Source organism: Neolamprologus multifasciatus, chromosome 5, assembly GCF_963576455.1.
Source record: "Neolamprologus multifasciatus chromosome 5, fNeoMul1.2, whole genome shotgun sequence".
NCBI classification, from domain to species: domain Eukaryota; kingdom Metazoa; phylum Chordata; class Actinopteri; order Cichliformes; family Cichlidae; genus Neolamprologus; species Neolamprologus multifasciatus.
The window spans coordinates 25,843,887-25,857,547 of record NC_140443.1 but is presented as its reverse complement, the minus strand read 5'-3'; the positions used below and the strand labels follow the sequence as shown (position 1 = coordinate 25,857,547).

The 13,661-nt window shown below is 42.2% G+C and overlaps 1 protein-coding gene across 5 annotated transcripts in view; it reads right to left on the bottom strand.

Moving 5' to 3' along the window:
• The window catches only part of plxna1b (plexin A1b), a 176,519-nt gene that overhangs the window by 145,713 nt on the left and 17,145 nt on the right, over positions 1 to 13,661 (bottom strand). The window lies entirely within an intron of this gene.

Genomic DNA, 13,661 nt, shown 5'->3' with positions numbered 1-13,661 from the left:
AACTCCTTAATATTTCATATCTTTCAGTGTTACTGTGGTGGCTTTGGAGGAGGTGTGCTCTTGAAAAAGGGCCAGTGGGCACTGTTACATTGACAGCAAGCAATTTATAGCCAGGACTGCTTGAAGGCTTTACTGTCATGGTTTCCCCAGTTTCAACACAGTCTGATTGTAACTATACCTGCACTTCTGACAACTGTAAACAAGCACCGGGCTTTCATGGAAGCACAGCAGGCAACCACAACTCTGCTTCCTCTGAAAGAGCTATGATTGCAGTATATATCCTTTAGATATCAGGATAAATATAACATAGCCATAGGGCACTATGAAAACCATTGGCTGATACATATGCTGCACGTACAGGAAAATTCTTGCAAGCATTCACTGATTGCTTATGAAGGGCCCGATCCACTGCATTCCAACACTCCTCCAGAGCCAACCGTGCCCCGGTCAGAAAGCAATCACAGCAAGGACCCTTAAAACATGTTATTCATGTACCCTACAATGTAATTAGAACCAATTTCAGAAAGAGGATGCATCCCAAGTATGAGTCCCACTGAAGACTGCAGAACAAGATTTATTTTCCCCCGCCAAAAGCTCAACTTCTCAACGCAATACATCTACATACATATACCACATATACATACAACGCCGATGGCTACAGTTCATCCTTAGTATGTGATTCAATTTCAAAATTGTATCTAGTGTTCATGATATACTAATTTTATCACCAGTACATGTGGCAATATGCCTACAAAATCACAGCACAATCAATGTTTGTATTTTTCTTTTACACACTGCTTCCTTCATCACTGCTCCCTCAAGCCAGCTAATTCTGGCATTTATTTCATTTCATAATGCACACATATAATGAATCCCAGAATGCAATGTGCTATATGTACACTCAACAGAGAACAGACATTAAAAAGGAGGGAGTGAGATCATTTATAGGGATGGAATTTTTATAGGTAAAGGACAAGGAGGAGGAGAAGGGGAGGAGTCAAAAATAGAGAGGCCATGGTCTTTTGGGTGTCCTACAATGACAATACAGTGATGAGGAGCAGTGTTTGCCGGGCGCGTGCTGGCGGCTGACAGGCCAATCATGTTCCTGCAGCACCAGGACATTAGCTCTTCTGTAAATGCTGATTATGTAAAACAGGACACAACTCTCCCAGGGATCCCATGCTTCAGTTTCACCTTGACTATCAAAGCGTCTGTGCCAAAGGTGTTTTATGATCATACCAAATCGGAAAAGATGAGACACTACAGTGAGACAAGCAGGGTTAAGAGATGGGGATAGGGGGATGAGGCAAAAACATGAAACAGATGACGAATCAAACGAGGAGGCAGACAGAGGTGTGAAGAAGAAAAATCTGGTCTCAGGTTCTCACCAGAGTGTAGGAATGTGTAGTAAAGAGCACTGAAGCAGCACATATGCGACAGTCCACTTGTAATAGCTTACTATTAAACTTATTTTTTCCCCTAATTAGGCACAAACAGCTGGACCTTTGATACCAAAAGACTGTTTCTGATACACAACCTGGATTTTTTTAAAAACCAAAACTGGCTTAGCAGCACCTGAGAAAGTCTCCATTATCGTGGTGCTAAAACATCTGAATTTACGTGATTGCTCTTGATTGTGTAGCAAAAGCTGTAGTTTTTTTACTTATTAGTGTGGATATACAGAGCAGGGAGCTCTGCCTGGCAGGCTGAGAGAGATGACTGTCAGCTTGTTCCTTTTTTGTTCGATATTTCTATCCTTGAGAAAGGCATCTATGAGCGACAGATTATAGGTGTGTAAACCCCTAAAATGCACTCTTACAAATCTTGAAAGAATTAAACACCTCAGTAAGAGTAGTCATTGAATTGCTCATAAATTTTAGTCACTGGTGCTGCAAACTGTGTGTGAGAAAGAAAAAGAGAATGAGGGAAAGCAGGAGAGAAGAGAAATAGTAGTGGTGATGTTCATGGAATAGCAAACCATAGCTCAACTGACACAAAGCTAGCCAGGTTCAGGGAGAGGTGGTGTCATCCAATTTTCTACAAATGAAAAGCCCAGGAAAAGACAAATGTATAGGAAGAGGGGGAGAAAAAAAAACAAGGAGAGAAAGAAAAAAAGAGAGAAAGTGGCAGAGAGAGAGGGAAGAGGATACTGTATGGGCTAAAATAAGGAGAGTGAGTGAGGAGCCAAACAAAAAGTTGCACTTCTGCTGCATTTTAATCTACCTTCGCGAGAATCAAACACCAGGGAGCCCTGTGGGTCAAGGCACCTCGGCAAGGAAACTGCAGAGAGAAGGGCCTGAGCTGCAGTTATCAGATATATCCCCACTTTCCACTCTGTGAGATTAAAACGGCTCGACGCGGATCGCAGCCTCTTCGACATAAGCAGCCGCAATAAAGTGACGAGCCAGCCTATAAAAAAACTAATTTCTTGCTCAACAGTACAGTCGCGCTGTGCGATGAGAGCAGATGTCAATTTAAAGCGTGGCAGCGCATAGGGAAGCCGGCTGCCTCATTTTCCTTTGTCATTTCCAAGTGAGGCAAAGACACAATGGGGCAGACTGGGCGAACAAGCAAATGAGAGTGGCTGATAGAGAACGAGAGGGAACCTGGGAAAAAAAGTGTCCCTGCAGTAATTCCTCTTCATTTAGACCAGCCACAGCTTGATGTAAGAGAGTGTGAATCACACAACAAATTGCATCTAGGGTCTGCTGCTGCTTGTTATCTATCAGGGCAATAAGACAATGACATCACAAAACACATCAACAACTACAGGTTAGTGAAAAGACATCATGGCGTGAAGGCCTCCGTCTACTTATAGACACCTTTAGTTCCTCTCTTTACTGTCAGGGTAGACATGCCCAACTGTTGAGTTATTCGCTCAACTTCTCACACATGCCCCCAAATTTCTCAGTTTTTTCCCCTCTCTCTATTTATCCTTCCAAACCCTCATCAATTTCAATTTCCTCCAGAGCTAAACTGAAATGGGCGGAAGAGTGCTGGGAGAAGGTCGGGAGCCATATCTGGAACCATCAAGGAAAAACATGTCAATCATTTTGGTGTGGAGCACGTCTGTGGCTTTGGGAATGGGCAGTCACCATATCGGGGGCAGGGAAGGTGTTATCACATCAGGGAAAAGCATTAAAGACGGCTGGCTGTAAGGGACTGAGTTTATTGGATTTGATATCGAAATGTCCTATCAATCGACAGGCCTGTACTGCATCCCTATGGGCACTGGAAATAGGACTGAGGGGAAGAAAAACAAAGATTATAAAGCAAGGACCCCCGTTTTAAAGAGGCTGCAAAAGTGGAGAGGTAATCCCAAATGCTGGTGAAGCGGCAGGTGACTCTTGTGAGCTAAACTGGATAACTGGCTCTCTCACCTTGTTCTCCAAAGCAACTAAACCTGTCCGTTCAGATAATGGTCGCCGCTCAGAGCGTAACTTTGTGCTGATTTATTGCCAGTGGCATATCAATTACAGCACTCTACAATGGAGGGGAGAGAGAGGAAGAGAAGGTGGTGAGAGAAGAAAGAAGAACAGCATTCAGACATATTTTTTGCCCTCTGTGGCTTGTCACAACATATGGGTCAAGTCTGGGACCAAACGAAGAGGAAGTGGGTGTAATCGAGGATTTAAGAAGCCAGGAAATTATAAGAAAGGCAGGAAATGCGTGTGAGCAAATAAAATGCAAAGCTCTAAAAATTATTGCAAATTCTCAAGACTAGTGCACAAAGTCAGTTACTGTAGACCAATCACAGCGTAAACACAGGTGGTTGAAAACAAGGTGGTGCAACAGGAAAAACTACAATTTTATCTGTAGGTACACAAAAAATGCAAAACCATCCCTGTTGTACATAACTGCACCGTCCATGTTTGACTCTCAACCTGGCCTGACTTTTGATGAACTCAAGTTCCTCTATCACTCCCACATTTCCCATCTGGCTCCAGTATTACTATCAAATAAAGGCATATATGCCAAGATACAACTTCATTTAAATACAGCCACAGAACACAAAGAACGATCCAATATTTTAAGTGCAAATCATGACACAAATGTGCAGAAATTAAATGGGTTTTTATCTGAATCTCCCTTCCACCTCTTCACAGCTAGTACACTCTCCAGATTGGATATTTGCCCAGGGGACAAAAGAGAGAAGGGTGAGGAGTGGAAGAGGGATTGAAGAGCAAAGTGGGTGGAGGGGTGGTATTACGGGGGGGTTGTATGGTTAGAGAGGAGGTAAGATAGAAGGGGCAGCCAAGCCCTGAAGCCTTAATCCTCTCTCAGGGTCTGCCTAATCTCACCGCCAGTATCTGCATATGGGAAGAATGGATTACCATCCCCCGACGCAGCGACAGACAGATTGACGGGGGAATGGGCGGCACTCTCTGGACAGAAACGCTCTCTGAGACAAACAGAAACACCTAAAAAGTCTGACTTTAAAAAGTTAGAGGAGAGGATGTGATTGCTCTTGAAACTATTTCATTGCAGGTAGGTATGTTAGTCAGCTGCAGCTCGTTTTTGCCACCAGTGTGACATATTGTGTAATCTGTCCCAGATCAGATGCTGTCTGAGGTGCTGAGAGGGACAGGAGGGGGTCAGCCTACCAATCTAAACCACACTGAAGCTTAAAGAGTCCTCTTAACACACCACAAACTCAAATCTCACTCTAACAAATCAATCATTCCTCTACTGGGGATTATAAGAAAATTATATTACAAAAATGAAAATAAAAATATCCAAACCCATCTGTCACTGTATATAGAAATTTGTTTTGCCAAGGCCCTCTTCTTTCCAGCTGAACGACAGCAGAATAGGTATTAATAAGGGAATATGAGGTCTTGAGGGCAATACATTCAGAAACACCCCTTGAAGATAGAATATTCCATATTGTGTTGTGACAAAATGAAAAAAGACATTTGGTGATAGGTAAGGACACTGGGAGGGGAAAAAAAATGAGCCAGCACTTTTCAAGTGCCCCCAAAAAATGTCTTTATATCATACTCAAGCCAAGACAGATTGCAGAGGAGGTAAGACCAATTTTCTAGAGGTCGGACAATAAAGAAGTATTGTATATTATGGTATCTTGTATCATTTCCTTCCTGCGTTGGCTGCAAGAACAAGCCGACTGGAAAGCCTTCGGGCGCATAAAAAGCCCTTACGAGTTCTGTTTTAGTGCCAACGTAAATCAGTTTCAGGGGACAAGTGTCTGTGCCCCTTCTCTCTCCCTCTCTATGTGGCAGGTGGCCTGCCAAAACGAATGCCTCGTTTCATCGTACAGAATTGGCAAGTGTGTGCATGTGTGTAAAGCATAAGTCAGGGTGTGGAACAAATTGAGCCCCCTGTATTTAAAACACCTTGCTCCACTGACACTCATTCCATCAACATGGCTGGACTAATAAAATCTAGAGGCTGCCCTCAACACGAAGGAGTTAAAAGTAACAGAGGAGAAAAAACAGACAATAGCCATCCATTAGCTCTATATTAATCAACAATAAAGTATATTTTTATATTAGACAACAATAAAGTCTTTATAGCAGACGCTTTACAAGCTGGAATAATAGAAACTGAGGATTATAAAATGTTCTGTTTTCTTAGCTCCTTTTCAATGAGAATCATGACATTTGTTGGAAACATAAAAGATAATTACATCAACACATTTTTCTGTTCACATCCTTAATTTGTCATAATCTGAACCACTGTCTTATTTTTCCTCCACTCCTCTATTTGTTTCCTAAGCTTGAATAAGAAGCTTGCACAAGGACAAAGGCAGAAACTAACTGACTATCTACTCGAACACTGAAGGTCTGAGGCAGCAGTAAATACAAGGACAACTGCTTCCCTGCCACCCAATGTGCTGTGGATAACAGGTGTGCGTGTGCGCGCGCGCATGTGGCAGCTGCCACTCTGAGACAGTAGACAGACTGTGGGCAGTACTTCAAACAAATTATTCCATTTCTCATACGCTGCAACATTACACACACACACACACACACGTTTTGAGAGGTAAATGGGATTATACACCAGCATACGTTACTTTGGACACAGTGTTATTCAAGTATGTGGTTGCATGTGCGTTAGTCACGACTGGGCGTGTGCACCTGTGCACAGTGGTGACAGTGAGCCACTGAATTTTTTTAATTTAGCCACCTTCATGGATATAACATTGCTGGCTTACAGCATTCAAACAAGCACAGAAGCTGATTTTAATGTTCCTTAAAGCTTCACCAAGACATGCATGTATATAGACATATTATATATATATCAAAAATAAATTTAAAAAAAAAAAGCACTTCCTGGGCTGTTGTGATTGGCGGGCAAATTTCAGATGTCGGTTGTTTTCTTATGTGGTTACATACTTTCAGACACGTACCATTTTAAAGAAACAAACCTCAGTGAGATTCGATTATGAACAACTTACACTTGAAAGTCTAAACTGTTATGCGAGCTACTGAAGCCACTGATTCTGATTAGCAACACCACGTCAGCTAAACTGTAATGCAGAGGGAATTCGCACAAGATTCCAAGTTGAATTCATCTCTTCACCCAGAAAAAACCCCCCAAAAAACACATACCATTCATTTGTGTGTACGATTATCTATACAAAAGGTGATTCGCCCCACTTTAAATATCAACTCTCACCAGTAATTTGTCATGCAACAGCCTTTATAAGTAAATTGTGAGCAGTCTGAGATGGCTGGTAGATGAACGCCACCATCTCTGTGTTCTGAATGGTTTATGAACATTGTATCTGAATTGGCTCTTGAACACAGGGTTGAGTGCCTCAGGCTGCCTCCCAAATATGCAGCCCTTGTCATTACAATAACATATGAAGAGCAGACAGCCTGGGTTTGTCTCCTCCTTTGTATCCACCCCTGTTTCCTTCATCCAATCATCCCTCAGCCTCTCTCCTTTTATTTCCTCATCCAGTTCTCATGCCTGGCCTATTCACCAGCTTTTTAGATGAGCACCACCAAAATACAAATTGCTTAAACACCAAATTTCAAAACACAAGCAAGGAAACCCAGTTCCTTCTCCCCGTTTCTTCTCTCGGGGGTGAAATTCCTTTCAGAAACAAAGGCCTTCATTCCAGCTGCAAAGATAGAAAGAAACACTGCTGAACCCAGCATCACAAAAAACCTGCCCACATTTCAAAAAGCAGCACACAGACACACAACCACACTGATGCAGCAGCAACAGATTAGTGGTTTTCTCTTAATCTCTCGACTGTGTTTGTGCAACTGGGTCTTTATTTCCATGACAAATCCTGCATTTATTTGTGTGTGTGTGTGTGTGTGTGTGTGTGTGTGTGTGTGTGTGTGTGTGTGTGTGTGTGTGTGTAGGTGGGAGAGGTAGGCACTATGTAGGTCAGGGCCAGAGTGTGCCTACTAAGAGTCACAAAGTGAAACTGTAACAGTGAGGCTACAGTATTTCAGCACTAGCTCACAAAAGCAAACACACATTGAGCCTGTGCTATGTCTGAAGCATAAACCTAATACTGCTTCTGTTTGACATGGATTTAAAGCAACAATAATGAAGATGACATAAATTCATCATCAACAAAAAGCTACACAATATCACCATGTCTGCCATGGCAGGAGACTTTATAATTTACATTAAAATTGGCAATCAAAGTTTGCACACTTAGAAATAACAACTTGATTTTTACATATTTTAACTTATTTAGTACATCTACATATTTTCACCTTTTACCTCACAACATAAACAATTATAGTCCTTCCTAAAATTCATGGCTTAAAGCATATGGTTTGAATTAAACTGAAGTCATAGCCAACAGAACGAGCACCCTCATTTAGTATAATACACTTAAGGTTTTGCCACTAAACCTTGATTTAGTCAGGTACAACTGCATTTTAATTAGCACACTTGGTCATGTTGGCTCTAGTTCAGCAAAAGTTGGATTGTCTCAAGCAAGTTGTCAAACAATAAAGTTATTTTTAATACAATGAATCATGCATTCACTTCCGCACCAACAATGTGGTATACCTGCATTGACGTACAATGTGAAAATGTCTGACGAAAATAAAGATGGCTAATTGTTCACTGTAGTCATTTTATGGAGTGATCCGTTTCTCTCAGTGGCATCAAGAAAAACAAGCTGTGAACAACTAAAGCTCGTCAGCCATATCCAGTGACAGCTGACAAAAATCTCTGGTTGATTTTTTTCGAGGGGGCCTATACCAGAATAGCCACAGAGCTCACAAAGAAAATTCATAATGACGGCCAAACACAACACAAGTCCTGTAATTTAAATGCTCAACTTGCAGTGTGTTTCAGCTTTCTAGACTGGATGTGCAGGTGCTGATGTAATAAAACCACGGGTAAGGAACGGTTCAGTCAGCAAACTGGGTGAAATGGGACATAAGTGTAGTAAACTGACGAAATGATAATGAATAGCATATAGCTGCAACAGTATTTCACTTTTCACAAAACAAAACCGCAATGGAGTCTGGACTTTAGACGGGATCCTCTTAAAACAAAGCCTGCACATTCCTCCATGGCGCTGCTTATTTTCTCCCTGCTGAGGTCACCATAATAGAATGCAGACTGCTCTGCCCAAAGCAGCCCATTACCAAACAATGCTGTCCTCAATGGCACCAACTCTCTTCAATTTCTCTGCCTCACACCTTCTTCTCTTTATGAGCTCGACTGACCTTTGACACACTGAGTGCTGGAGCAGGGCTGAGCTGAACTCCTTTGTAAAAACTTGCCAGAGTGTTGATTGCTGTAAAAACATGCATACCATTATAAATCTTGTTGTTAACGATCTGAGGACAGAGCGGGTGATAGTGGTGTAAGCGGCAGAAGAGTCGCCGCTTCAAGGAGAAAGGCATTAAAATAAAATCACTGTCTCCTTTTGTTTTACTGGTGTCATAAAAATAGCCTCCCCTTTTTGGACTTTCCACAGTAAGCACAAGCTAATACAAGGAAAGCAGCTAATCAACTAGAAACTCATTTGTTCATAAGCATGATAACGTAGCTCACTGCCTTTTGCTCGTCTCCTATTAATCCATCTTTACCTCATCACACCTGTGGCACCTTTGGTTTTTGGTGATTACATGATATGATAACAAAAAATGTGCATATCTGGATAAAGCTGTCAAAACCAAAGTTGTTTTTAATCTTCCCTTTTGAGATTACATCATAAAGAAACTGACACATGACCTTAGCACTTCAAAGACTTGACAAAAGTCCAAACTAGCTCATATCTTATCAGCTGTGGATTTTTCTGGTGCCTCGTCACCTGCAATATGTTTTTATTGAAACAGACAGGCAAACTGACCATCTGCTCTGCATCTCCACTGAGCCATAACGACATCCAACACATTCAAGTTTATACAAATAGATGCTCTGCTTTGTCTTAATGGCAGCAGACAAGCAAGCATACAGTGTGTCTGGACTGGTTCAGTATTGACTCAACACAGCATCCTTATCCATCTTTGTCCATTAAAGCCATACCGTTTCCGGATATATACTGTTGAGTACTATTAGTAACCATATTGTTGGCTGTGACCGCATGGCTATTTCTCTGCTCTTAATGCCTCAAGACAGGCGTGTGGCTTGTGTCACATGGTGTTCAGCCAATTTATGTCCTGTGATTGGTCACAAGGCAACAGAGTTAATGCAGATCTCAGCCTGGGGAGATGAAGATTTGATTCCTCAACAGCAGGGGGAAAAAAATTGTTGCATATTAATATATCATCTGGAAAGAAGTCCTCACGGTAGCATAAAGTTTTGCATGAAAATGAAGAGTGACTGGTCAAACTCATCACAGCCCAGAGGAAGACGTGCAACAGGATTCACAAAGACAGCGTCTTGTCCAGGAACTCGTTCATTTTTTTTGGCACCGCTACATCTGAATCATGTGAGGTCAATGCTAATTATCGTACGTTGCCCTATTGTGGAGCTGAAACAAAGGGAGTACATCTACCCCAGCCATTTTTAGCCCAAGAGCCTAGTTTTATTCAAACCAGCAGACAGTGAGCATGTTTGAATAGAGGCCTGTGAGCTCGGGCGATTTCCTGTCTTGTCACTGATCATCAGCACATGCTGTATTCCTGGTGAAGCGCAACACACAGCATTGCATGCATCACTGCCTCACTATAGAGGCGGCGACAGAGACAGAGACGAAGGCTTGCGTATGTACATGTGGGTATGTGTGACTAATAGCTTGCATACAAACAGAAGTAGGAACTCCAGCAGGTACAGTAATGAGATGTTTGAAGCTCCACTTTCTTCACTTAACCATCGCACCATATTTAATGATGTCATCTAACTAAAATTATGTGAAAAGAATGAGAGAGTGGGCCGGAGAAGAGAATGAACAAATACCAATGATGGAGAAAAGAGGCTGAGTGAATAAAATGTGTAATCACCAGGAGATCTGGAGACGAGAGGGGGAAAAAATGGTGGAAGTGAAAAGGTGCGGTGATGGAAATAAGAAACGCGGGAGAGATAGTGGAGTGAGATGAGAGAAGTTGACGATACCTTTTCAGAGAGTTAGCGAGGTGGAACGAGGAGGACTGGAGGGAGATAAGAGGAGAGCAGTCTGTACATGTTTAGCTAAAAGGAAATTTTTTATCCTTAGCTTGTGGGCAACAGAGTAACTGCCACATAGCTATAGCCAACACCACTTCAACTTCAACTAAGTACTCCAAAACAATACTCCACGTTAGAACTTTCACAAGGATTTCACTTGCTTTTTCAGAGTTTTAATCAAGTGTTTCAATAGGTGAGTATAGGTTTCAAATAAGAGTAGCTCATCATAATGAAATTCATCGTAATTAAATTACCCAGTCAGCCTACACAGATATACACATTTCTTTTCTTTTTACCCACCTGTGTGCAGCTTCTCCTTAATAAAGAAAATTTCACCCTAGGTGTCAATTTTCATACATTGTTCTGATGCTAACAATGTAAACATCTAACAACAAATTTTCTCAGCTTAAGGGGGAAGCAAATATATTAAATATTAATACTCAAGGCTAAGACTTTGAGCATTACAGTCTCAGTGGAATTACAGCCTTTACTCCAACATTTCAAACTGAGCATTATGAGAGAAGACTGGTTTTTCTTGGAGTCGTTCCAGATGGAAAAGCTGGACCTACCGGGCAGTCCAGAACGACAAGTAACATCAGCCATTGTGTGTCAGTCCCAGGGCAGAGAAGGGGCGGGGAGGGGGGGGGGGGCTGGGAGGTTCAATACAAGACAATATACACAGCAACCTCAAACGCACGTTCATTAGGTCATATTACAGAGACTGTCTTTCAACTTGGCAGACAGCTAAATTAATAAAGCTGCTGCTAGTGTAAACTGAGTGTGTGAGTGCATAGTTTGTGGGTGTCCGACAGTCTCTGTGTGTCTTTAAGTTTACATCTGTCATTCCCGTGTCTAAATGCAGTGAGTGACAGCAAGGCCGGTGAGGGACAGAAAGCCAAAACTGTGTCCAAAGGGCTTGTCAGTATCGTTATAGCAACAGAGCCTAGGACGAGGTAGTGCTATGGGGGAGAGGAGCAGGAAAGTGTGGAGGAGGATAAGAACAGAGATGGAGAGAAAGAAAAACACAGAGGGAGATGTGTTGGAAAGAGAGAAATGTGAGCGCAGAGGAAAAGAGATAAGGAGAGACTGGTGGGAGCGGGGGAAGATGAGAGGAAGAGTGATGAGTGAGAGGAATGCTAGAGACAAAGAGCCAAGGAGAGCAAGGAAGACAGGAGAGGAGAGGGACTAAATATATCAGTGTCTTGCTCAACATAACACTGAGCTAGATATGAATAATCTAAGGTGCGACAGTGACTTGTAGAAAGACGGGAGCTACAGGTCTAAAGCCTCTTTCACACACACTTCTCAGAAAAAAAGAAAAATAAACCTCTCATAACACATCCCCACACAGTGTTCCCTAAAGAGAAAATTATAAAATTGGCAATTTTAGTCTCAGGTTCGAATACCACTATACATGATAGATGCAGCCTCATTGGGGGGACACAATCACAGAAGACGAGAAATCCTCAGCTCCCTGTGGCTTTGAATGTGTTTAAATGTTATTTTCCACAGTCTAATTAAGTCACCCCTCTGTTTATATTGCAACACTGCATACTGAATAAATACCATGCCGCCTCTACTCCTCCACCGCCTCTCCTGCATTCTCAGCCAGGCACTTCGCTGTTGTGTACGAGTAGATCACACCAATACCGGCCAGGCAAATGACCGGCCATGTTCCATGGGCCCACAGGGACCAACTGCCAGTCATAACTTTCCAATCCCGCACTTATTTCAGCCACTCAAAGCAGACTGAAAATATGGCAGAGGCGTTATTTGATTGCCGTTATTCTACACTGTTTGGGAATTTATGCAAGCTAGGTCTCTCCTTTTCAAAGTGAAGTAGATGGCACTGGTAATGAAGCAAGAAATGTTGGGATATGTGCCATAGTGGAAAATATATATGCAAAAAGGATGAAGTGCAGACATGGAGTCTTTTAGTGTCAACAATTTATGGCGGTAAAGGACAAATGGGCATGCTAGCAGTAATAAAGTGCCAAAGTAGGGCTGTATTTAACCGACTGAAATCATACCTACTTTTCAACTGCTATCAGGAAAAATGAAAAACAAATCTGCATAACTGCCACCATATATCGACCGACCAATCCACTACTCGACCTGGAGACTACGGCACTAAAGCAAAATAAAGCTACATTTCAACAGGCTTTTTAAATATTAACAGCTTTTTTCCATCTGTTCTCTCCAGCAAAGCAGCTGAGATCAAGCTTTATCTCAAGTCCAGTGTCTGAAAAGACTTGATACAAGCAACCTCTTGTTCTCTTGACTTTGAACAGGGCAAAATTAACTCCACAAAGCTCTGGAATTAAACCACAACCTAATTTGTCTTTGGTACAAGTGGGCCTTGACCCGCTATTTGACAAACACTGTTTGATAATGGGATTCAGCACTAAGCCGGTCTCCGTCGCAAACACTCCAATCCACTTTCCTCTCCAGGTCAGCTGACCCTTTCCTTGATGTGCTGAAGGATGGCTAGTATGATGTGTTATAGCTTGTTAAAACTCATGCGATTTCACAAGGGGGAAATGTTAACGGTTACACAACGACAAGAACCTGCCACCAGAGTGGTGCTCATGACCTCAACCCACAATACCCAAGCCGAGAGGAGGAGAGTCATCAGAAGATCCCCGCTTCTCTCCCGTGTGAATATCAAGTCTCAACCCCTCATGCTTCATTTGAATTTCAACGCATTCCTTAAACTCACACACAGACACACAAACATCAGGTTTACAGCTCAACTGTCCACGAGAAAGCACATTTTCTATGAGAAGTGATGCATGAACTGTGAATGTGTGAGAGGTGTCTCACCATATGCCCTGACCTTTCCAAGGAGAGAACAGAGTGAATGTAATTCTCCAGGCTGTGTTTGTATGAAGCACAAGGCAGCAATTATTAAAGCCTAATGAATAACTGGGACAAAACAAAGTACCGGCACACTCGAGCCATTTCTGCTCACCCGAAAGGCTACATTAGCATCTTAAATGCAAATCAAAATCTTACTCAAAATACAGACAACTTACTTTTGGGGGGGTGGGGGAGTTAAAACAACATTATTCCTGATGAACCAAGGAGTACGCAAACAAAAACCA